The 22,396-nt window shown below is 43.8% G+C and overlaps 1 protein-coding gene across 2 annotated transcripts in view; it reads left to right on the top strand.

The window, feature by feature from the left end:
• Positions 1–3,890: 3,890 nt before the first annotated feature.
• Positions 3,891–22,396, top strand: part of SLC16A3 (solute carrier family 16 member 3) — a 32,500-nt gene continuing 13,994 nt past the window's right edge. The window contains exons 1-2 of one of the 2 annotated variants that reach the window (XM_078384245.1): positions 3,919–4,024; positions 17,563–17,604. The gene's annotated coding sequence lies outside the window, so the exon portion shown is untranslated. Of the gene's footprint in view, positions 4,025–17,562; positions 17,605–22,396 lie in introns of both variants that reach the window. The other variant, XM_072990641.2, reaches the window with a different exon arrangement.

Raw genomic sequence — 22,396 nt, 5'->3', positions numbered from 1 at the left:
AGAATCAAAGCAAAGAGGTCTTCAAGTGGGAAGCACACAGCAAAACCTGAGGAATATGCAGTCCCCCCCCCCCCCGCATCTGTGGAAACAGTCAGATTGCCAGACTGTGATCAGTCACCCTTTCTAAATGAAGTGGTGTCATGAGTTATTAATATCACTGTTGACATGACATGAACCTATTGACATGATAATTCCTAAGAGATCTGCATCACAATCCTACACTCCTCTATTCAGCTTGCTTTCCTGATCTACATGTGTCTATAGTAACTCCCAAAGCAGCATTTATAAAAGCTGTGAGAAAAAAATATATATATGTTATTAAAGCCAAACAAACGGCCTATTTGAAGTGATGTTGATGGTGACCCAAGTCTAGCTTTCTCTACTGCAAAAAGAACACTTGGCTCAGGGCAGGCCCAAGACATTTTGCTGCCTGAGACAGAGCAGCAAAGAGCTCCTGCCCCTCCAGGTCAAGGTGCACAACTTCCTTAGCTAATCACATTAGCTAAGGCAGAAAATCTCACAACCACCTCTTCTTCCATCGTGGTGGGAAAAATACAATCATAATGAGTTGGACTGGTTTCCAATGCTTCAGTTTGCTGGGTTTTGCATTTCTTAAATTGTTAAATAATTCTGAACTTTTTAAAAATTGTCAAAGTATTGACATTTTAAAACATTATTTTAGTTTTATTGTTGTATCCAGCCCTGAGAGCTGGGGGGGTTAGAAATAATTTAAAAAATCAGTGCCATGATTAACTGTTTGCTCCCTTTTTGTGATACCTCAAGCTGCTGTCTCATTCCACCCAAGCAATGGTAGGGCGAACAATCCTCAGGCTAGCACCAGTTATACTTATTTGCTCTTTTCAGAATGACTGAAAAATGTTTTCTAACATAACACTCAGCAAAGAATGGGCAAACAAAAATGTAAGGATTTGTGATAATAGGTCAGAGGTGTCATCAAGCACAAAGATTGGTGGTCTGTTATGGGTAAATCATGCCCTTGAGGGATGGTCAGTGTTATTTATGACATTCCTACCATACGTCACCAAAACTGCTGTGTCTTCAAAGGTTGGAAGACAATTATTTCCTTTGATGAAAAAGGTCATTCTACTCTTTGTTATGTTCATATTTTACATGTTTGTGAATAGATATTTCATCAGAATGACATGAACTATTTCCCCTTTCTGTAGGCTGGTGTCTAATTAATGGTATGGGATGAAATCAGATGGTTCTGAACAATGTAGATTGGACTGGGACACTTTGGTGGGTCCAGGAGCCAACTGTTCTGCCTCCAGATGAGAATGCTTTGTGAGCAACATAGGCTGTCTAAGATGCGAAACAAGAAACCAAAATGCATGAAGAAAACACACTAACACACCAGGAAGTGGCTCAATGTCCTTTTTTTTCTTTTAAAAATGGATGTTTCAGTGTTATCTTATGCAGACAAGGGTGTGTGCCCTAATTACAGGTGGATCGCAATCCTGATTAGAGCAACAATTAGCCTTTTAACTTTTTACAGAAATGTATTCTCAAAGGCTTTTTACAAAAACTTTTGGGGCCACAAAGCAGCCTTGGGAGGACAAGAAGCAGCCTCAGGGCTTCATTTTAATCACCCCTGATGTAGATGTTTTGTGTCTGCTAAATGGGGAATTTGATCCTCTGGCCAATTTATACCTGCTGTTTTTATTTTAGATGCAGAGTTTGGACATTAGATGGTTTAACTTGGATTTCAAAGCAGGACTGTTGCCAAGATCCAGAAGCCTCCAGGGAGAGTGTTTAAATAGCTCAATAGCCTAAGCAAAATATCCAGGAAAGTTCCAAGGGAGAAGAAGGGCATCCTAAGTTGCCATACACAGGTGCACTGTGAAGAGATGAGCAGTGGCAACAGATGAAGGGAAATCTAACACCTAACATAGTCTTCAGTGGCCCAAGAGGGCAAAGAAACATAGTGCAAAGAAGAATCCACAGTGCTTGGACTTTGTAGATTGGCGAGAAGGGCCTCTGGCCCTCCTTAATAGGTACCCAATACCTGAAACTCATTAGGCCAGGGAGCGTTTACATTGCTTCTGGTAATGATCCTGATTCCACATAGTCCTCAGTCTTTAAAAATGTAAACAAAAATTGTGCACCTAAATGACATTCACCAGTTCTATACCAGTAATGATTCAAGCAGTATTGAATTCTACTATGGACCTGCACGCAACCTAGTGTTTATATGGATCAGAGAGACTTTAGTTTCGGAAGCTGTTGCAGTGTTTTAGTTGGGGCTTAGCCTGGGCCTGGCTCAGGTACTGGCGGTCCAAATTTCCACAATTACAGAATAAACCCATGCCTGGTCTACAGGATGGAGTTTTCTGCTCTTGACCTTTGCTTGCTACATTTCCACTTTTTAGCTTAGTCTTTGCCATACTATTGAAATCCAGAGGATCAAGATTACTATGGCTCTAGTTCTGATTCAGTCCAAAACCCATCATTCTGTTCTCTTCCGCAAACCATGTCTTTTCTGTTTCCAGAAAACCATGTTTCTGATTTAATTAATATTTTTATTGCTCCCTTTACTGCATGGGTCCCTCAGTTCTGATTCCAAGACATTTCAATTTTTTTAAGGCAAATGGTTAAATATACAGTACAAATGTCCCACTGGGTACCTCACTCTTTTTAAAAAGAAAAGAAAAAAGTGTGTGGGGGGCGGGCGGAAGAGCTTAGAGTGAAGGCAAGAGGAGAAGGGGATCACAGAGGATGAGATGGATGGATAGGGTCATGGAAGCGACCAACATGAATTTAACCCAACTCCGGGAGGCAGTGGAAGACAGGAGGGTCTGGCGTGCTCTGGTCCATGGGGTCACAAAGAGTCGGACACGACTTAACGACTAAACAACAACAAAACAGCAGTTATAGTTTCTTCACAGCACTCTCTCTCTCTCTCTCTCTCTCACACACACACACACACACACACACACACACACACACACACACTCCCCCCCATGCATCTCTATTAGCTTCCTACTTGCACTTGGGAAGGGGAAACTGCGTGCCTCAGGTTGCTCCCACCTGCTCAGCCCTCTCCTATGGTCAGGGTGGCCTTAGCTCTTGGCCTCTTCCTCAGTCAACCTTGGTGCTTTCCAGAAGGCCAGCAGTAACTAAAATGGGTGATCGAGGCCATGTTTTATTTCCTGATAGAGAATGAACTGTGACAGACAGCCTGGAAGCCTCTTGAACCAACACCGTGGACCGTTTTCTTTCAGTTCAGTTTAGAGAGTAAACATTCAGCAGTTGCCATGCAGTGTCCTTTGCAAGGGAGGAGGAACGAGACCAAACCAGAGTCAGCGCTCTCCACCCACTGTTGATCTTGGGGTCACCTTGCCCTGCCCCTCCTGACCAGCCACCACCCTTGGTCCTGGCTGTTCATCCACCTAAGGTGTTCTCCTCACTGTGGTTCTTTCTTATGCATTCCTAGTATTTCTACCTCTACCTAACTCTTATCATTATTTTAATCCCAGGATTTTCTGGTACCCATTTGGTCCCGCTGCTCTTTTCCCTCAGCCACCTCTGATTGGTCCCCGCTCTTCTGATCACCTTCTGGCGCCTCCCGATTCTTACCGGATCCTACACCCCCTGGCTTTCCCAGGCCCAGCCCTTGCCTCCAGCTCCTCTACCCGGATCCCACTCTTCGCCCCATATGACTTCGTCCCTGGGGTGGCTCCGACCGAGGCTTCGATCTACCCTTGTTTGGCTTTCCGTGACTCGCCCCTCGCCCCTCCCCGCGGCTGCCCATGTGCTCGGAGCCCCCCCTCCTTCCCACACCACCCCGTAGGAGGCGCTAGGACCGTCTCGCCGCGCGGCTCCCATCGCTGCCCGGCTGACGCCGTGTCTAGCAGCGCGGAGAGCGCGGCGCTTTGAGCTCCAGGCACCCAATCGCCCCAGGACGCGAGAAGCCGCCGCCGCCGCCGCCACCACCACCACCGGGGCGGACTCACCGGGGCCGGACTCCGCCGTCGTCGCAGCCGCCGCAGCCCAACATTCCCAGGTAAAACCGAGCGAGGAGTTGCTGTCCGCGGCGGGGAGATGCTAAGCGCTGGGCGGCCGGCTCGGGGTGGGGTCTGGCCCGAGGGAGGCTGGCAGGTCGCTCCTGCCTTCCCCGGGGCGGGCGGCGGCACCTGCTGCGCCGGAGGGGGAGCGCGCCACTCCGTCCCTTCGGCGCCCAGGGCGGCGCGCGGCTAACCAGGGCTCGGGCGGGGATGGAGACGGGCGGCGGCGGCGGGCATCCAACACTATACTACGTTGCCTGTGTGCTTGCGTGAGTTTGCGAAGCGGGCTAATGGTGGCCAAAGGGCTTCGCGGTCCGACTCTAGGGGATCCCCTCTTGGAAGCCCTTTCCGGACCCTGCTCGACCGGTTGCACAGGGGCGGCTTCCTTCCCCCTCCTCCTCAGCATCTCTGGCCCCGGGGGGGGGCTGCTGGAGCCCAGCGTCTTAAGACCATCATCATCTCCGTGATCTCTTTCCCCCACTCTCGCTTCATCCCAGCCAGTCTAAAGCGCCTAATCCGGGTGATCTCCTACCCAACCACGACTACACGCACTGCCGCGGCAACCCTTAGCGCGAGGCGTCGCCTCCTCCTCCTCTGAGAAGTTCATTCATTTTCACACGCGCCCCTTTGACCAGGCCAGGCTTGCCCTGGGGCAGTGGAGAGGTTTGGGTCCAAAGCAAAGCTTTTAATGGCTTTCTTCGCATCGTTTCCTCCACCACCCCGCCCTCCGCTTAAGGCGATCGATCTGTCGATCTTTCTGTTTGCTGGCATCTCTGTTATCTCCCTCTCTCTTTCTCATTTTCTCTGTGGGCTCTCAGTCTTCTGAGATCGAGCGCCTGCACGTGCCCGGGATCGAACGCAAGGCCTCTGTAGATGCTTGGGGTTCCAGTGTGCCCAAGATCACAGCTGCGACCACTTTCTGGACTCCTGGGCGGGGGGGGGGCCGAGGGGAGAGGTCCGCGCGGCTCAATGAGATCCAGGGCTGATCCAATCATCTTCTCCCCTTAAATGTCGCTGGGGCTTCAACTCTCTGAAGCACTCTGAAAGATTTTAGAGACAATATGAGTGATTTGTTCAAACTTGGACAAAGATCTGATCCCCTCCCCAACTCTACATCTAAGTACTGTAGGTGGGCAGATAAACACATAGAGTTTATAGAGAATATTGTAATTTTTTACCTGACCCAATAAGGGTATTATTATTTATGTTTTGATACATTTTTATACCACCCCTTTGTGAAAACCAACTAGCTTGTATAATTTACTTGTAACCTCCCAGAGAGAGCTTTAACTGCTTGGTTAGGCATCCTTCAGTCTATACAAAATATAAACGGAGAAAAGGCACCTCTCCCAATAAAAAGTCATGAACATATAACAGACTCAAACAATAACCTAAATACAATAATTGAACAAATTGTAAGTATTAGCAACACCCCTCTGTAATACTGTAGAACTAAACCCGGTCAAGTTGCTTACCTGAGGGGGAGAAGATTTCCAGCTCCATTATTAGAACGTGGAACTTAAAATCTCAGCCAAGGCACATTATTTACTTCAAACTTAACTTGGCTTTTCAATCTTGCTCTTGTCTCTGTAGTCAGGTTGGGCCCATGGACAGCCCTTCGAGCCAGTGCCCAGATTCCAGCTGCTGACCTCATTTAAGCCAATGATTTCTGATGGAACTTGGATGTCTAAAATACCCAGGCACAGACTTTGCAAACAAACGCTACTGGCATAGTTAATACTCCTTGCTTATTTAGCCACTTCTTTGCTTTAAGCTTTTTTTATTTTTTAATGAACTACCAAATACATTTTGGAAGGAATAGATTTGAATCTTTCTTTCTGCCTTCCTGCTATTTGTATGGAACCTTGTTAAGAAGGGTGGCCCTGATGTTTGCTTATAAGGGAATATCCCATCTTATAGCTGGTACTCATTTTACATGTAGCTAGGTAGTCTGCAGCCATATCCTTTTGTAGGTGGAAATCCTGCTGAATTTCTCTGGAACTTGTTTCCAAATGTCTGCATATTAATTATTCTGGGATTGCCAAGGAGCAATTTGAAAACACTGTGGGGGTATGGATCAATACATTCTGAGCCATTATGGAATTGAACACTGCATGTCAGTAATTTGTTAAGATTCTGCATTATCTATAATAATGACAGTAGATAATAATAAAAATGAAAGAGAGGAATTAGAACTACAGCTAAACCAAAATGTAAAGTTATTGATTAATACACTAAAAGGCTGGGCTCCATCAGTCTGATTTCATTTTTATGGCATATAGAAAGATCTAGTGCCTAAGGTTCACACTGTTTTTTTTATATGCAAACATAGCTCCTCCTCTCCATATCTTGACATAGTCTGGTTCTTCTGAAGTATAAATTCTCAGGATGTCCAGCTGTGGAGCTCATGGTTCAATCTGAAGTGGAGCTGTACTAATGTACTGGCAGTAAAATGACACTCTCACTCAACAGATCTTTTCCCAGAGGATTTCATTCTCCCCATGACTTGGCTCCTTCTGAGCCTGCAAATGTTGTGCATAGGAGTGACCTCAGCTCATCAGCTACACAATCCAGTAAATTCAGAGTGATCCCCATGTGAGTCCTTGCTAATAGATTTGTGAGGAATATCCTGAGGACCAGACCAGAGAGTTATGAATTACAACTATTGCATGACTCTCATATTACCTAACAGCAGCCCTGGCAACTGAATAGTTAATCCCCATAATTAAAAGCGTGAGATGTTACAACATGAACAACATAGGCATGATGCAGGCCTCTTTTTTTTAATACTTTAAATACTGTACAGCAAAACAGAGCAAGCAAAAGAAGAAATTATTATCTATCTAATCTCGCCCATCTGCATAGCCACTGTTAGCAACCACTGACTTGTGAATCTGCAGTGAACTGTCTCCCTCCACTCTCCATGTGGGAGCAGAAAAGCCGGCAGGCAATTATTCATGAAACCAGAGAGGACAGTGTAGCCAGGCTTTGGGTTACCGGGCGTATTTGCAGTTTAGGGTCTTGACTATTAGGCATCATTGCAAAGTTTCTGATATAAAACACCCATATATGGAATAAATGTTCAAAGACAGTACTGGATTTAGTGTTTTGTTTTGATTTAGGGGGTGTTTTTCATAAGACCTTTACTTGGTGACCAAAAAAAGTATCCATGCAGAGACCAGCCTTGTTGTTCTGAGGAGAACTTCCCACAGCATAGGCATTGCTGCTGGTTCCTCTGCCCAGTAACTACTCACTGTGCCTTAGAGCAGTGGTCCCCAACCTTGGGCCTCCAGATGTTCTTGGACTTCAACTCCCAGAAATCCTGGCCAGCAGAGGTGGTGGTGAAGGCTTCTGGGAGTTGTAGTCCAAGAACATCTGGAGGCCAAAGGTTGGGGACCACTGCCTTAGATGGTTGAGGAACCTATTGGTTGTACTCCCGAGGCCTGAGTTAAGCTTATGCACATTCTCTGGATATTAGACTACAGTAATGTCCTTTGGGAGTTCATCTCTGCTGAAGCTGCGACACTTTCTTTGAAATTAAATAGTGCAAATGGACTCTACATGAACAGCTCAGGTAATTAGAAATGTTAATTAGAAATGTCCCAGGGATTTCTAATGGGATATCTTGTGTTAAGAGGACAGAACAAAATACAGGAGACTTGAGTGAACCCATGGAAGGTGTTGTCAGATGGAATAAATAAGGCTGAGAGCAGAGGAGATGACAGAGGAGTTGCACGCTGGCTTCAGGAAGGGAGTTAGAAGGGCACAAGAATGGATCCATTTGATTGTGCAGCAGCAGGGAGAACTAACCTTTGAGAAATAGCAAAGATCATCTGTGTCATAGACAAGCTTGTAGGAGGAGATGTCATGGCAGAGGGAGAACAAGTTCTGGCCTGAAGACAGAAGCCCATCTGCGTAGGAAGCCCATAGTAATATCTCAGCAGGAGAGAACCAGAATGCTCTTGTTCTTGACAGATTTCAGTTTAGATTAGTGCAATTCTGAAAAGTTGTGGTGGAATGCTAGTTTTGCTAATCATGAAGTGAGGCAGGAATGTGACGTCATCGGGCAAAGAAGCAGTTAGCACTGGAGAGGCCAGCACCATACAATAGGCTTTGAAATGTGATCTCTCCTCCATGTGGATTCCTTCTCAGCATGGGCAAAGGGCAAGGTTCCAGTGTACATCATAGGCTTGCTGCCCAGTTGTCTGCATTTAATTCAGAGTAAACCAGGATTCTTGCTAGAACAACCACATCTCTGGAATTTCTCACCATTTAGAGAAATAAGAGGTGAGGTCATACATGAGTATAGTTATCAGTTTTCTGGTAACCTCACTTCTTTAAAAGGATAATAAGAAATATCCGGAACACCATACAAGCCATGGATATATCCTAATGAGGTTAGTGATTGTTTGCTTCAGTTGCAGAATTAGGGAAAGAAGAGGTCCCCCTGTCACAGAGTCTTTTGATTGCTGCTGCTGGTGGGCCATGTTTGTACTGAATAACAGTAGCAGAAAGGTGTGAAGAGGTATAAGAGTAAAGCCCTTTAAAAGAGAAGAATTCCAGGAACTTGCGAGGAACAAGACTATTTAGCTCATGAATTATCACTTTGTGTGTGGGGGTGGAAATAGATGAAACAATGGGCCCCAATAAAACGTCTGGTGCTTTCTTAGCCTGTTAACATAAGGGCTCCATCTTAGGTCTGATTACAGGAACCAGAATGAGGAGTGAGGCTGCATTGTCATGTGGCCTCCTGACCACCTGTGCATATGATGCAAACACATGTAAGAAGGGAACCCTACATACATGCAGCTATGTTTATTATTATTTATCATTTCATTTATTCGGCTTTCACCCTGCCCATCTAGATGCAAACAAATCTACTCTGGGAGGCTTACAGTCCGAGCAATATAAAGCAATAATTAAAACAGACAATATCCAAAACAAAAAAAGAAAAGTAAGCAAAGTCCAAAATAGGAAAACACAGGGAACTCAGTGATGGAAGGCAGGAAGGCCTGCCTGAAGAACCAAGTCTTTGTCTTGTTCTTAAAAACTCCTAGTGAGGGTGCCAGGTGAATCTCAGGAGGCAAGATGTTCCACAGGTGAGGGGCCACCTCCGAAAAGGCCCAGTTTCTAGTTCTCTCCTTCCGGGCCTCTCTTGGGGTCAAGCCCCTCAGCTGTCCAGCCTGGCTAGATTGAGTGACATGAGTAGAGCTAGGTGAGAGCAGGCGCTCTGCCAGGTATTGAGGTCTTAAACTGTTTAGGGTTTTATATCTAACCATTAATACAGTGGTGCCTCGCTAGACGATGATAATCTGTTACACTGAAATTGCTGTTTAGCGAAATCATTGTCTAGTGAAAAGCATTTCCCCATTGGAATGCATTGAAACCTGTTTAATGCGTTTCAGTGGGGAAGAATCGTCATTGTCTAGCAAAGATCGGCCATAGGAAAGCCGCTTTGCGAACCACTGATCAGCTGTTTTAAGTGCTATCTTGTGAAGCTTAGGTTCCAAAAACACCTGTTTGCGAGAGTGGAGGGAGCTGTCAAAATCGTCGTCTAGCGAAAATCGCTTTGCGAAGCAGGGACCAAACATTGTCCAGCGAAATTCCCCCATAGGAATCACTGTTTTGCGAATCGCTGTAGTGATAGCAAAAAGCCAATGTCTAGCGGAAAAGACTGTCATGCAGGGTAACTGTCTAGCGAGGCACCACTGTACCTTGAAGTCAATGCGGAAACAAATGGGCAACCAGTGTATGGTTGCCAGAGTGGGAGAAATATGATGATATTTTTTCACCCCAGTTAATAGTCTGGTGGCCGTGTTCTGTACCATTTGTAGTTTCCGCATCTATCTCAAGGGTAGCCCCACACAGAGCATAGAGTGTATTACATTAGTCTAATCTTGAGACTATGAGTGCATGGACCAGAATCCATCAAGATAAGAGGGCTATAGCCCTCCTATTAACAGCATTCACACCATATGGTCTGGGAAAGCCTTCATCACATGCACAATGCCAAGGAGTAGGTTTAAGGGGGCAGCTCCATAGTGTTATTATGATTAGATGTGTGAAGGCTGAGAAGTGCTGAGGTATTATCTAGGAGGGGGCTTGGGAAAATTGCTGGGAGTACAAGTACTCCCTCAACAAGCATGGTAGCAAGTACTGCATTATAAATCAAATTCCAAATAATTATACATTAAATATATTTGTCGAAGAAATTGCAGAAGGATTTGAAAATGTTTTATACTGTTGCATAGGATTACCATCTGTATCAGGTATTCTAGAAGACAACAAGAGTACATGTGTGTTTGGTGGGTACGCTGGACAGAGCCTTCTCTGCTGTTGCTCCCAGACTTTGGAATTCTCTCCCACAGGAGGCCAAGTTGGTTCCATCCTTTCTGTCCTTCCGCAAGCAGGCCAAGGCCTTTCTCTTCGGGCAAGCTTTCCCTTAAGGACTAGCTGCCTGAAATAGGTTTTTAAATGGATTGTTGTGCTTACTGCTTTGAACGTGTTTTTGTTGTTGCTTTTGTTTACCGTTTTTAGCATGGTGTTTGCTTTTTATTATTTGAATATTCACTGTCGTTAGCTTTAAATGCCGTCTTTTAATGACATAAGCCACCTTGGGGTTTTTTAAAGGAGAAAGGCAGGATAAAAATATTTTAAATAAATGAATAGTAATAAACATTAAAGGAAAGAGAAACCCCAAGTTCACTGAAATGCACACACCACAAATAATAGAGTATGGGAGAAGAATTAGTTTTTTCACCAGATCAGCTCCTTCACTCTCAATTGCAACACTGTCTCCTTCTCATATTAGTTCATCACTCAACACAGTTGAGTTTCTCATTCCTAAGCAAAGCTTTCTCTCCAAAGCACAGCAAATAAGAGTGTGCAGGTAGTTGCTAGATTCTGGAAAATGGCACCACCAACACCCCTTGCTTGTCAGTTCATCTTGACTGAAGAGCAGTATTGTTTTGCTTGATCACTGGAGGGGGAGAAGGCCCAACGCAATGGCTGTTCTGAGGACTGGGGGTTCTAGCCTCCTCTTCCCCATCTTCTGGTGTCCCCGACTTCCTTTGTACAGGTTAGATATGAATTACTTTCAGAAACCACACCTGTTGATCATCTTAATTATAGAGAGAAACATGCTGTTATTGTTTCAACTTATATACAGCTCCATAGCATTAGAGCACTCTCTGGGCAGTATATAACATAATCACGCAAGGGACACTTTGCCCCTCAGTAAGCTGGGGAGTCATTTTACCGACCTTGGAAGGATGGAAAGCTGAGTCAACCTTGTGTTGGCTACCTGAACCCATTGGGATTGAGCTCAGATTGTGAGTAGAGGCCTGACTACTCAGGAACCTTTTTAGTGGTGGCCGCCATGCTATAGAATGCATTGTCTGTGGATATACAGTACTCTTTCTGGCCTTTCAGAAATGGGTAAAAGCTATATTGTTTGATGAGGCTTTTGACAACATCTTATCCATAGGACATGCTTGTGGATCAATGGACTGGATATTGATTTTGATTAGCCACCTAAGTTTATTACTGTATATGTTTGGAGTTTTATTGTTTTGGCTTGGATCTCATCATTTATGTCTCTGGGGTCAGGGTGGGTAGTTGTGTGTTTTATATTGCTATTAGTAGCTTAGAATAGTTCTTAGGCACTAGATGGGCAGAGTATAAATGCAATTAACTAACTAACTAACTAACTAACTAACTAATGGGTTTCCTTGCATAATTATGTTGTGCATAATTATGACCAAAGAGTGCTTTAGCACTATGGGGCAGTATATAACTTGAAACAACTTCAAACTGAAGTGGTAGTAGTTTGATAATGGTGCTTCTGTAGGCCAAACCACACCTGTTACCAAGTTGCTTGCAGTTTTCCCTGAGATACTTCTGTTACAAATGCTGCTGCAGAGGAATCTTTCCATAGAAATCTGGCCTGACATGAGAGCAAGGTTGATAACTCTTTTGCCCTTGGATGGTTCTTCTGCTTCAGATCACACACACACACCCAAGCTTCTGTCTCCATGGTGGTTATCCATGCATTTTCCCTTACATGGTATAAACTCTTTGCCTTAAAGTTAATTTAGGGGGAAGTTTTAGCAGAAAAAAATATCCCAGATGAGCAAGTCTGCACAGGACTCTCTTGTGGAAGACCATAGTTCCCATGACTGCAGTGTGTAACAGGGAGTGGAGGAGAGAAAGGTGAAAGGATGAAGTGCATATGACTCAGCATCAGGTGTAGTTTAGCCGGAAATAACCTATTACATCACTCACATCTTTCTTCTACTTAAGAGCTCTAATTTGAATGTTGCTTCTGATGTTGCAATTTTCTACCAAAACTAAGAAGGGTCAGATTTGTTGGTTAACACAGAACTATAATGTTAAATGACCACCTCTCCCAAAATTTCCAAGAAGAAACTTGGTCAAAAACCACAGAATCCCTTAGACCAGAATGTCATTAATGTTGATCTCCTGAAAAATGTTGACTGGGCAAGCCGTTTATTTCGAATGAAATTCTTTATTTTTAATATAGATGGATTTTTTTAAGGTGTAGAACGCCTTTTTTTTAAAAAAAGTATGCATTATTCAATAAAATAAAATAATGTTTCCGATCATACATGCACTGTATGATCAAACAAGCTAACACCCTTCATCATGACCCTTTCATTACTCCTGTAATACTCAACAAGCATAACCGTGGCTGTGCCTTCTTTTTTCAAATAAACAGTGTGTGTTTATTTGATTGATGAGTTGAATTCATAGTGAGACAGGATGGGTGTTGCACTCAGGCACTTAAAAGTGACTCAGTAGCCACCGAAAACCTCATCCAGCCTGATTTGGTTTCTTGCCAACAGTCTGGGGAACAAAGAAGCCTCCATCTGGAACCTGCTTTTTTACATTTTATGGTAAGGTGACCATCAACAAGGCTGTGTTGATTTGCAGGGTTGGTGGGAGAGCAGGGCAGTTACAGGGAGGAAGTTTGGCTGGATTTTTACAGGTGACTGCCAGAGAAAGGTGCCAGGGTACAGCATGCCTCGGTGTGGTGGGTGTTAAAGGGAGGTTAAGAATACTTCCAAACAGGGAAACGTGCCTTGAAAAATTATTGTTGATGTGTAATGGAAAGGAAGGAGAACTTTCAAATTGGGCGTACCTTGCAGCAGATATGGGTGGAGTATTCCAATGACAGGAGAAGAGGCCTTGGGACGCTGTACCTCAAGGCATCCATTCCTTTGTTCCCAGCAGTTTTGGTGCGTGCTGGATCCCCAACCAGCTCTCATTCTAGTGGGCCAGATCCCGATCACACGAGCGTGTTGTTGGCCACTTAGTTGGCACAGTGGTAACAGCAAGAAACGGAGTTGGGTAGGGTTAAATATGGAGAGCTGGAGAAAACCGCGGTCCCGGGATCAAGGTTTGAAAAATAAAGAGCGTGGGGAGAGGGGGGGGGTGGCCGGTTGGGAAGGACGCGCTCGCGTGTGTTCCGTGGAATGGGCCCGGAAGCCGCGTGAGACGCAGCGCCCTTGTGCAAGGATCCCCCGTGGAAGTATTTGGAAGACAGGAGTCCATCTCAGGGCGCGATCCCAGTGAAAGGGACTCTTTGGAGGGTTGAACGTCATAAACAGCATCCAGTATGAAATTACAGTACTTCTTTTCACCAAGGGATGGATTTCTGCTTGTAACTGACAGGGGTTCAGATTTTAAATAATAATATTGATGGTCAATCCGTTATTGATTACGACGGTTCTGTGCAAATAGAGCAATTATGGCGTTCAAGAATTCGAAGACGTTAACAGTGACGTTCCAGCTGAAAAGACCTCTCGTCGCTTAGATCACAGGCGACGGGCTATGGGCTTGAGCACTCGCCGTTTAACACCCGACCGAAGTAAGGTTATTTTTATTGCCTGGCAGCCCGAGAAAAACTAGACATCGCTCTTGGCTTCCATCAAATGCCCGGATCCCTCGCGGTCCCTGAAATATGAGGCAGAGGTATCTCTCTCGCGTTCCTTTTCTACATCTCTCTAAACGTAACGAGTGGAAGGGGAGGGGCGTCTTTGCAATGCCAACGTGGGGCTCCCTGGCTGGCTAAAGCGTAGCTCAAACATGAGACTCTGAAACACTTCAGGAGGTCAAGGTGTGACACACACACACACATTCCAGCTTCCCGTAAATCTGAACACATTTCGGCTCTATATTTTTCTTTGACGTAGGAATTATCCTATTGCGAAAATACGGAAAGGGCTTGAGAGGAAAATGTGACACACACACACCTTCCCAATCCGTATACTTTTCTCTGCACGCACAGATCATAGTTCTGGGGAACGGTTGAGTCTTGCTTTTTTCCCCTCTTTCCCAACACGACAAAAACTCTGGCCCGACCACGAGGTCTGGTATTTGCAGCAGCAGCCGCCGCCGCGCCTCCTCCCACCCCTAGGCTGTCACGTCCTTCACGTCTGCATGCGGCGCGCAGCGTCCCGAGCTGCTCCAGCCGGTGGGCGCTCCCTGCGTGGTGGAGAGCCCGGCCGCGCGGAAAAAGCCGTCGCCTCGTCATCGTCGCCCCGCCCCGCACCGCCCCGCCCGCCGAGTTTGTATGGAGTGTCCAGAGGGAGGAGGCGGGGCTCCGCGAGGGCTGCCCCTTCGCCACGCGGAGCACGTGGCTTTCCAGGGTGGCGCGACCCATTCCTCTCGGAGGGGGGGGCGTGGCGAGGGTTCCCGCCTTTTTTGCTCCAGGGTGAAAGCGGGAACCCATTTTCAGGTCGTGAGGGGTCTGTGTGCAAGCGATGGTGGTCCTTGCCCGTCTTGGGGCGCTTTTTGCCTCGAAACGCACTTCTTGGTCTTTTGTTTACAACTGGCTTCCTCCTACTAGCCGGAATTAATGTTTATATCAGGTCCCTGGTCTGTGTCAGTTCACGTGCCCAGTTAACTCTCTTCTAGCTGGCAGACCAGAAGTTAATAGGTTTTTTAAAGCGATCCTAACAGTTCCTCTTTTTGAACGTTTCTTTCATGTCGGCCGCGTGCCGGTCGCTGTTCAGAACAGAGGGATTACGTAATGTTGCTTGCTTTTAAATGGTAGCCTTCTTGCATAACATCATCCTAGCTGCACAGAACGTAAAGGAAAGATCGGTGGGATAGTGGGTTGAATGTTGACCTTGGTCGGATCGGCTGGACCACAAAGTGCTCTGAATGACCTTGAGACAGGCCTTCCGTCAGCTCTTGCAGATACAAAAATACAAGAACACCTTTGAGTAATTTGTTCTGTGTAAACGGATAGTTGCCATCATTTTCACCTATTAGTAATGAGTTCTTTTGTTATCGAGTCTTTTTTTCTTTTATCTTGCGGTGAGGGAAGGTTAGGAGTGGGGAGTATCTCTTCTGTTGTACAACTGCACAGAGTAATGATTCTTCGCTAAGGGGTGGTATACAAATACATTAAGTGAATGAATGAATGAGAAAGGAGAAAAGGAGCCTGGGTGCCTGGCCAATCACATACCCCCAGGAAACATGTGGAATACAGTGGAATAATTCATTCTGCTGAGCTGTATTTACAATTAGTATTATTATTCCCAGCAGTGATATGTGTAGTAGCTGCACTACACTAGTAAAAGCTATTTAATAAACTGGAAATGATATTTTAACTGTGTGTGTTTTTTCACCTTGTTTTTTGAGAACCTTTTCGGTTTTCCTAGGTTTATAAACTAGCAATCTCTGCCCGTTAAAGAGACATCAGAGATTGTTCCTTTCAGGGCAGGCAGTGGAAAGAATTGTTTCTTCAGGTCACTTTCCTCCAGTGGGATTCTGGACCATATTTTCTTCATAGGACTTTGACCTACGTATCACACGCCTCAGTGTTTATCCAAAAAATTGTCTCTCATTTTGGGGAATTGTAAGGGACAAAAAATCTGGATGGGTAACAACAAAGGAGGATACTAGAGAACTATGGTTTTAATTTTGGATGAAAGCAAAGATCTTTCAAAAATATGTTTATGGGAATTAAAGTTTATTAGAGACAGAGCTTGCCAAAAATGGAAAATAGCAACAACAGTGTTCTTTCCCAGACATCCTTGTAAGAGTCTAAAATCTATTTTCAGTTAATCGTAGATATTTAATAAGTTTAGTTAGATCCCAATTACTCATATTAATTTGCTTCCTGGTATACTGGCCCTTGGGAAGAATGCTGTATGTGCATTAAGAGTTGGGAAGGAACACATTTGGGTGAGGTGAAGATATGCAGGTACAGACAAAGAATGCAGGCAACATTCAGGAATTATTTTCTGGAAAATGAATGTATATGATGGCTGTAAAGAACTTTCAAGGTCCTCTGCCCATTCATTCACACTGATAGGGATGGAAGGATATGAGTTTGAACATGAAGCAGAGAAGAGAGGAGTGCGCAGAAAGTATGAAAAGAAGGGAGAAATAAGGACAATTCAGATTCCAGAAGGTAAACTTGGGAGGAGGTAGTGCAGAAAAAGGTGAAAAGGAGGGCAAAGAGTATGTGAAGAAAAAAGTGGATGATTGAAAGGGGAAACAAGGAGCACTCTGTTAGAGTTTATAATCCAGAAGTTGTAGCAGATATCAGAAGATCACCTTGCTATCATGCCCACATATGTATTTCCTGGGGTTCTGGCTGAAAACTGAACTCCCAGATGAAAAACAGATAACATCTACAGTATATGAAACATACTGTACTACATTTTAGAACAGAAAATTCAAAGAGTAAAATAAATTTACAGAATACAGCAACTGATAGACTTAACATATAGCTTCAAAGGTCCACTGAAACAAATGCACTTGAACACTCATACGAATTTTGAGAACAAATCTGGAAAAACTGATTCAGAATAGGTGTTAAACTAAGAAGGCACTGCTCATTTTAATTGCTTCCCTCACATCTGAAACCAAAGGGACTTAGAGCAGGGTCTCCCTCTAAAGTTACATGTGTGTGTGGTGTGCATGCTCACAAATGGGAGAAGGTGGCCTCTAAAGTATCTTGAACACATGTCATTTAGGGCACTAAAGGTTAGGGCTAACGTTCTATACCAGTGGTCCCCAACCTTGGGCCTCCAGATGTTCTTGGACTTCAACTCCCAGAAATCCTGGCCAGCAGAGGTGGTGGTGAAGGCTTCTGGGAGATGCAGTCCAAGAACATCTGGAGGCCCAAGGTTGGGGACCACTGTTCTATACAGCAGTGGTCCCCAACCTTGGGCCTCCAGATGTTCTTGGACTTCAACTCCCAGAAATCCTGGCCAGCAGAGGTGGTGGTGAAGGCTTCTGGGAGTTGTAGTCCAAGAACATCTGGAGGCCAAAGGTTGGGGAACATTGCTATACAGTACTTGGCCTGAGAATAATAACAACAAATCTTGTCATGATCTTAGTTTTAATGCATTCTTCAAAGCTAGCCATGTGTGCTATGCACATATATACCCAAATTTCAGGGTAACATTGAGAAATAATTTAATGAAATGAGCTATGCTCCAGAATGGCTCATTTTATAATACATTTCTAACAAGATCCCTTGTTGTTTTTCTTACAGGAAGTATGTGGAGGGGAAACAATGAAATATGGGTGTAGAGAGGTAAACACTTCCCATTTCTAGAAACCTTCTTTCACTCAAAAACATTTTTAAAATTTTTGCATTATCAAGGGTGTACAGTTGCTAGGGGTTCAGCTGTTTAGGAAATCTATCCATTTACCCCGGTAGCCAACCACCGACGGTTTGTTTACTTGAAAAGAAAGCACTATGCCATGACTAAATGCAAGATACCATAGCTCTCTGATTCTGGAAACCATGATCTCACAAGTTTTGCTAAACATCAGGTGGAACTGGGATGTGCTAGATTCAGAATGGATCATAACAGGTTGAAGGTCTCCCTTCAAAAGCTTCGCAGGGACTGAGAACACGATGACATGAAGGAAGCCCTAAAAATCATTTGGTCTGATACTGCATTTCATTATCATAGTAGACATAAGGGCTGGATTTAAAAAAAGAAGAAGTACAATGAGGGTGTGAAGATCCTGAACCTCAACAATGCCTGATGCATGGATGAATGTCAGGGGTTCTGCATTTGTTATGTACACAGTAAACAGCCTAGTAGTTGGGTTTCTGCCCAATCTACTGTGTGGTTGAACAGCTGCAGGATAGAAAGGAACAGCTGGCTTAGAGTAGGTGTATGTATGCATGGACGGTTAGAGGTTCCCATGGGAACAGAATGGCTTATCTCCTCCAATACAATGACTGTGTTTTAGAGGATGGGAGAAGGAATTTCAGTGTCTCCTACAAGAGGACTGCCATAGTGTATGGGTAGTAAGTACTTTTAGTAAACTGGTCAAGAGGTAATATGTATTTCAGTATTAATACTGATCTGAAATCCCTAAGGAATATCTATATCAGATCGCAAAATTATCCTTATTCTTGCATGTCAAGCTAAAAGCAATTTTTCAAAAACTCTTGTGCAGATACGGCTTCTGGAGTTACTGTCCCTGAGAAATATGATGGTTAGTTGCCAATACTATTTATTTGGCAGGAAGACAGTGTATGTGAGAGAACCACTGGTTTCTTTGTGGGAAAACTCTGCTCACTCCTGGTCTGAAACAGCTTCTCAGAACACAAGCAAGAGCTCAGATAGTAGATGTAGATGTTTGCACATGTACTGTTCCATTTCTTTGTGACGGCAACTGATGATTCAAAATGGCTTTTTCCCCCCTAGGGAAAGAAATATGTTACTGTATAGCATTAAGCATAAATTTTACAGTTCATCACCCTGTTTGGGCATTTTGCAGATGGAGGTTTGATTGACAGGAGTGTACATGCTGTTGACTTGTAGAGGAACTAAACTTAAATAACCTTTACTGTAAGATCACTGGAAGGATCTCACAAAAGAGATGTTGGGAAATATGCGTAGGAAAATGCAGTTTCTTTGTATGTTGGGTAAGACCCTGCAGTTGGGAAAAGAGTGGTCTTGTAGACCAGATGGGCGGGGTATAAATCAAATCAAATCAAATCAAATCAAATCAAATCAAATCTAAATAAATAAATAAATAAATAAATAAATAAATAAATAAATAAATAAATAACTATATTGTAGTCTTCTTACATTGCAACTGTAAATGTGAGCAACTCTTGAGTCTGTTGAACATTGTTGTTGAAAGCAGTCATGTCTGTCACTTTGTTGTTTGATCTGTTCAATTATAAGTAATTAAACATTTTGTTATTGAGTTATTGAAACTGTAAATGCCAGTTGATGAGAAAAGGAGTGGACTACTCTGGGGATCTTGAAGCACTTCTGCTACGCAGGTAGAGGAATTTAACCAGCAATTCAAAACTCTGCAACATTTTGTAGGAAAAGGTGGTACTTTGCCCAAAATCCAAAGGGATGAGTTAGGCTTGCTAAGCCCTGCCCAGCGTTTGTTTTTTTAAAACTTTCACTTATGCTTTTTGATGTTTTATTTGTGGCTGGTCTTTTGATCGTAATAAAGTTTTATCTATCTATCTATCTATCTATCTATCTATCTATCTATCTATCTATCTATCTATCTATCTATCTATCTATCTATCTATCTATCTATCTATCTATCTATCTATCTATCTATCTATCACTTCTGCTACCTTCAATCTGATTTTGAAACTCCTCTGTCTGAAAAGTAGTTTGTACGTTTCCATGTGAGTTTGATGAGGGCAAGATGTTCCAAAGATGCAAGACCAAAATCTCTTTAGGCATATGGAACTAGTTGCGCTTTAAAAAAAAAAAAATCCTGCCCTTTATATACAGCCTTTTGCTTTGTGCTTGCCTCGTGTCCCATCTCTATGGAGTTCAGGCAGCTTGTGTATGTATTGAAACCGAATGTCCTCTAGCAGACGCTGAGTGTTAATGAAGGGAAAGCATTTGGATGCTTTCCTTCTGAAAGACCAGCTTCATGCAATAGATCTGCTTTGGCCACCTCTGCCAAGTTTATTTTTGGTTTGGAGTTTCAATGTGAAATTGTTTCTACTAAGCTGTGCAGCATTGGGCCTAAATGTCACAGAAAGGGGTCTAAATTATAATGTATTCAGCTCTTAGCTGTCTAAACAGAAAGTTGACTGCAAGAGTGACTGTGTATCTGGGTCTTACAGAGTGCTTTTCATCAGGAGAAAAAGGTACTGAAACTCTTGGATTAAATTTCCTCAGGAAGGTAATTAAATTGGTAGATGTGGTAATTAAATTGTAATTAAGAATATTACAATAATTGACAAACACTAATATAACATATGTTGTATTGTATTATATACAACCCCCCCAATTTGGTAGGTTATATTATAAGATGTTTCAGCCGTATTGTGTTCTCATTGGCTTCATTTTCTCGGCTTTGTTCTTTGTTTTGTTGTAGATTGCCCTTAGTGGAGCAGCTGTGAATAATGACCAGAATCCTTTTGCACAACTGCATGCCTGTTGTGTGACCATTGAGGTGAAAGTGCTATCCCCGAAGCACTTCTGCTGGACCGTGGTTCCCACCCTTGGGCAAGCCAGGTGTTCTTGGGCTGCAATTCCCAGAAACCCTGGTCAGCATAACTGATGATGAAGGCTTCTGGGAACTGCAGCCCAAGAACACTTGGCTTGCCCAAAGTGGATGCTGGGGATGTGACACCAATTGCACTGTTGCAATTTCTTGCTGCTTGGCCTAATGCCTGTCACATTTACACGTGAAGAGAATACTGGCATCTTTGTTGGGTCAGTACCAAATAATTTTTCCCTTCAAGATGGCAACTGCTGTTTTTATTTTTCATCATAGGCAGAATTTGCCCACTCTTTAAATATTTTCATCCCCATTTTCTTCTCAGCTCCAAGTGCTCCAATAGTTTGGTACTGAATACAACCAGGTTTCTTCTTTTCTTCTTTTTCCTTTTTTTTCCTGCAGTCATACCTCTAAAGCAAATTGTTTATCTGTTCAGGTAGCCAACAACCAAGCCAATTTGTATTTACATTTCTCTCTTCAGCACAGGAAGACGTAGGCGCACTTGGAAGTTGATGTGATTCCACCATTTCAGTTTACTCACACAATTTCTGATTTTGATTTTTTTTTTTTTTGCACAGGAAATAACTTGTGATTCCCCTTCTCCCATATTGCTCACCATCACAGTTTCAGCACAAAAGAATGCCCAAAGTCACATGAAAGAAAGCTGCGAAATTCTGAACGAAAGCCTTGGTTCTAGCCACCTGGAGATTTGCTTTCGCCTGAGGCCCTCCTTAGGAGACCAGGCTCTTAGTTGGGGATGCTAACTAAATCTAGATCTTGAAGCAAGGTTGTTGAGCAGGCAGTATAGTACTATGCCTATCTTACTTCAAACCAGAAAAAGCTGCTGGAATTTGGTTGATTAATAGAAGAAAAGGTGCCAGAACTCAGTTCCCAGTGAATTCCACCATCAAAAAAGCCCTGAATGGTTTACTTATGTCTGAAGCCCAGCACCGGGAGAACCATAATAATTACACAATGTTTCTCGTTCTCTCTAAAGAAATACGTACCATTCAGCAGTAGAGACTTCCACAGTGAAGTACCAAAGGGTTAGTGGAGCTAGGGCTTGGTGAACTAAAAGCTCTGTTATTTTTATTTTTATTATTTTCATAGAAGGTACACTGACACCTAGCCAGCCTACTGTGGATTTCCATATCCCTCTGTGGATTTCCATATCCCTCCATATCCCTCTGGGAGGGAGCAGCAGGAAGATATCCACCAATTCTTTAAAAAAAACCATCTAGTTTATGAATGTGGGATATTGTGCTTTGTATCCATGATTCAAAATGCCAGGAAATGGCCCAATATTGCTGTACATGATCATGTCTGCACTGCCAGCAGGAAAAAGGATGTGAAGCTTTACAGAGCAGAGGGCAGCCTTGAATGCTGACCATACCGACGTCTGTAGTCAAGGTGGGCTCCCCTCCTGTGTGCACCTACCATTCACAAAGTGACACCAGAGAAGGGAAAATCCCAGAAATGGATTCCTTTTTTCGTCAATGAACCACTCAGCCAACACAAAGCAATTGTCATGGCTTTTTTTTTTTTTTGACAAATGTGAATAGTAGTGAGCAGAGAAAGGTATCCTGTAGACCAGGTTTCTTGGACTGTAATTCCAGGAACCCTGGCCAGCACAGCTGGCGGTGAAGGCTTCTGGGAATTCCAGTCCAAGATTACCTGGGTTACCCAAGCTTGGGAACCATTGCTGTATTTATTTTATTAATCTACAGTATTTAACATATATACAAAACAATAGGCAGGCAGACATCTATCCCTACCTAGTACTGTAATGCTGTAGACCATCTTGACTGCTGCCATTGGTGTTGTCAACATTCAGGATGTCCTCTGCTGTGTAAAGTTTGGCATCCTTTTGCTTGCTT

Source organism: Pogona vitticeps, chromosome 2 (assembly GCF_051106095.1).
Source record: "Pogona vitticeps strain Pit_001003342236 chromosome 2, PviZW2.1, whole genome shotgun sequence".
Taxonomy (NCBI): domain Eukaryota; kingdom Metazoa; phylum Chordata; class Lepidosauria; order Squamata; family Agamidae; genus Pogona; species Pogona vitticeps.
This window is presented reverse-complemented; position numbering and strand designations above follow the sequence as displayed.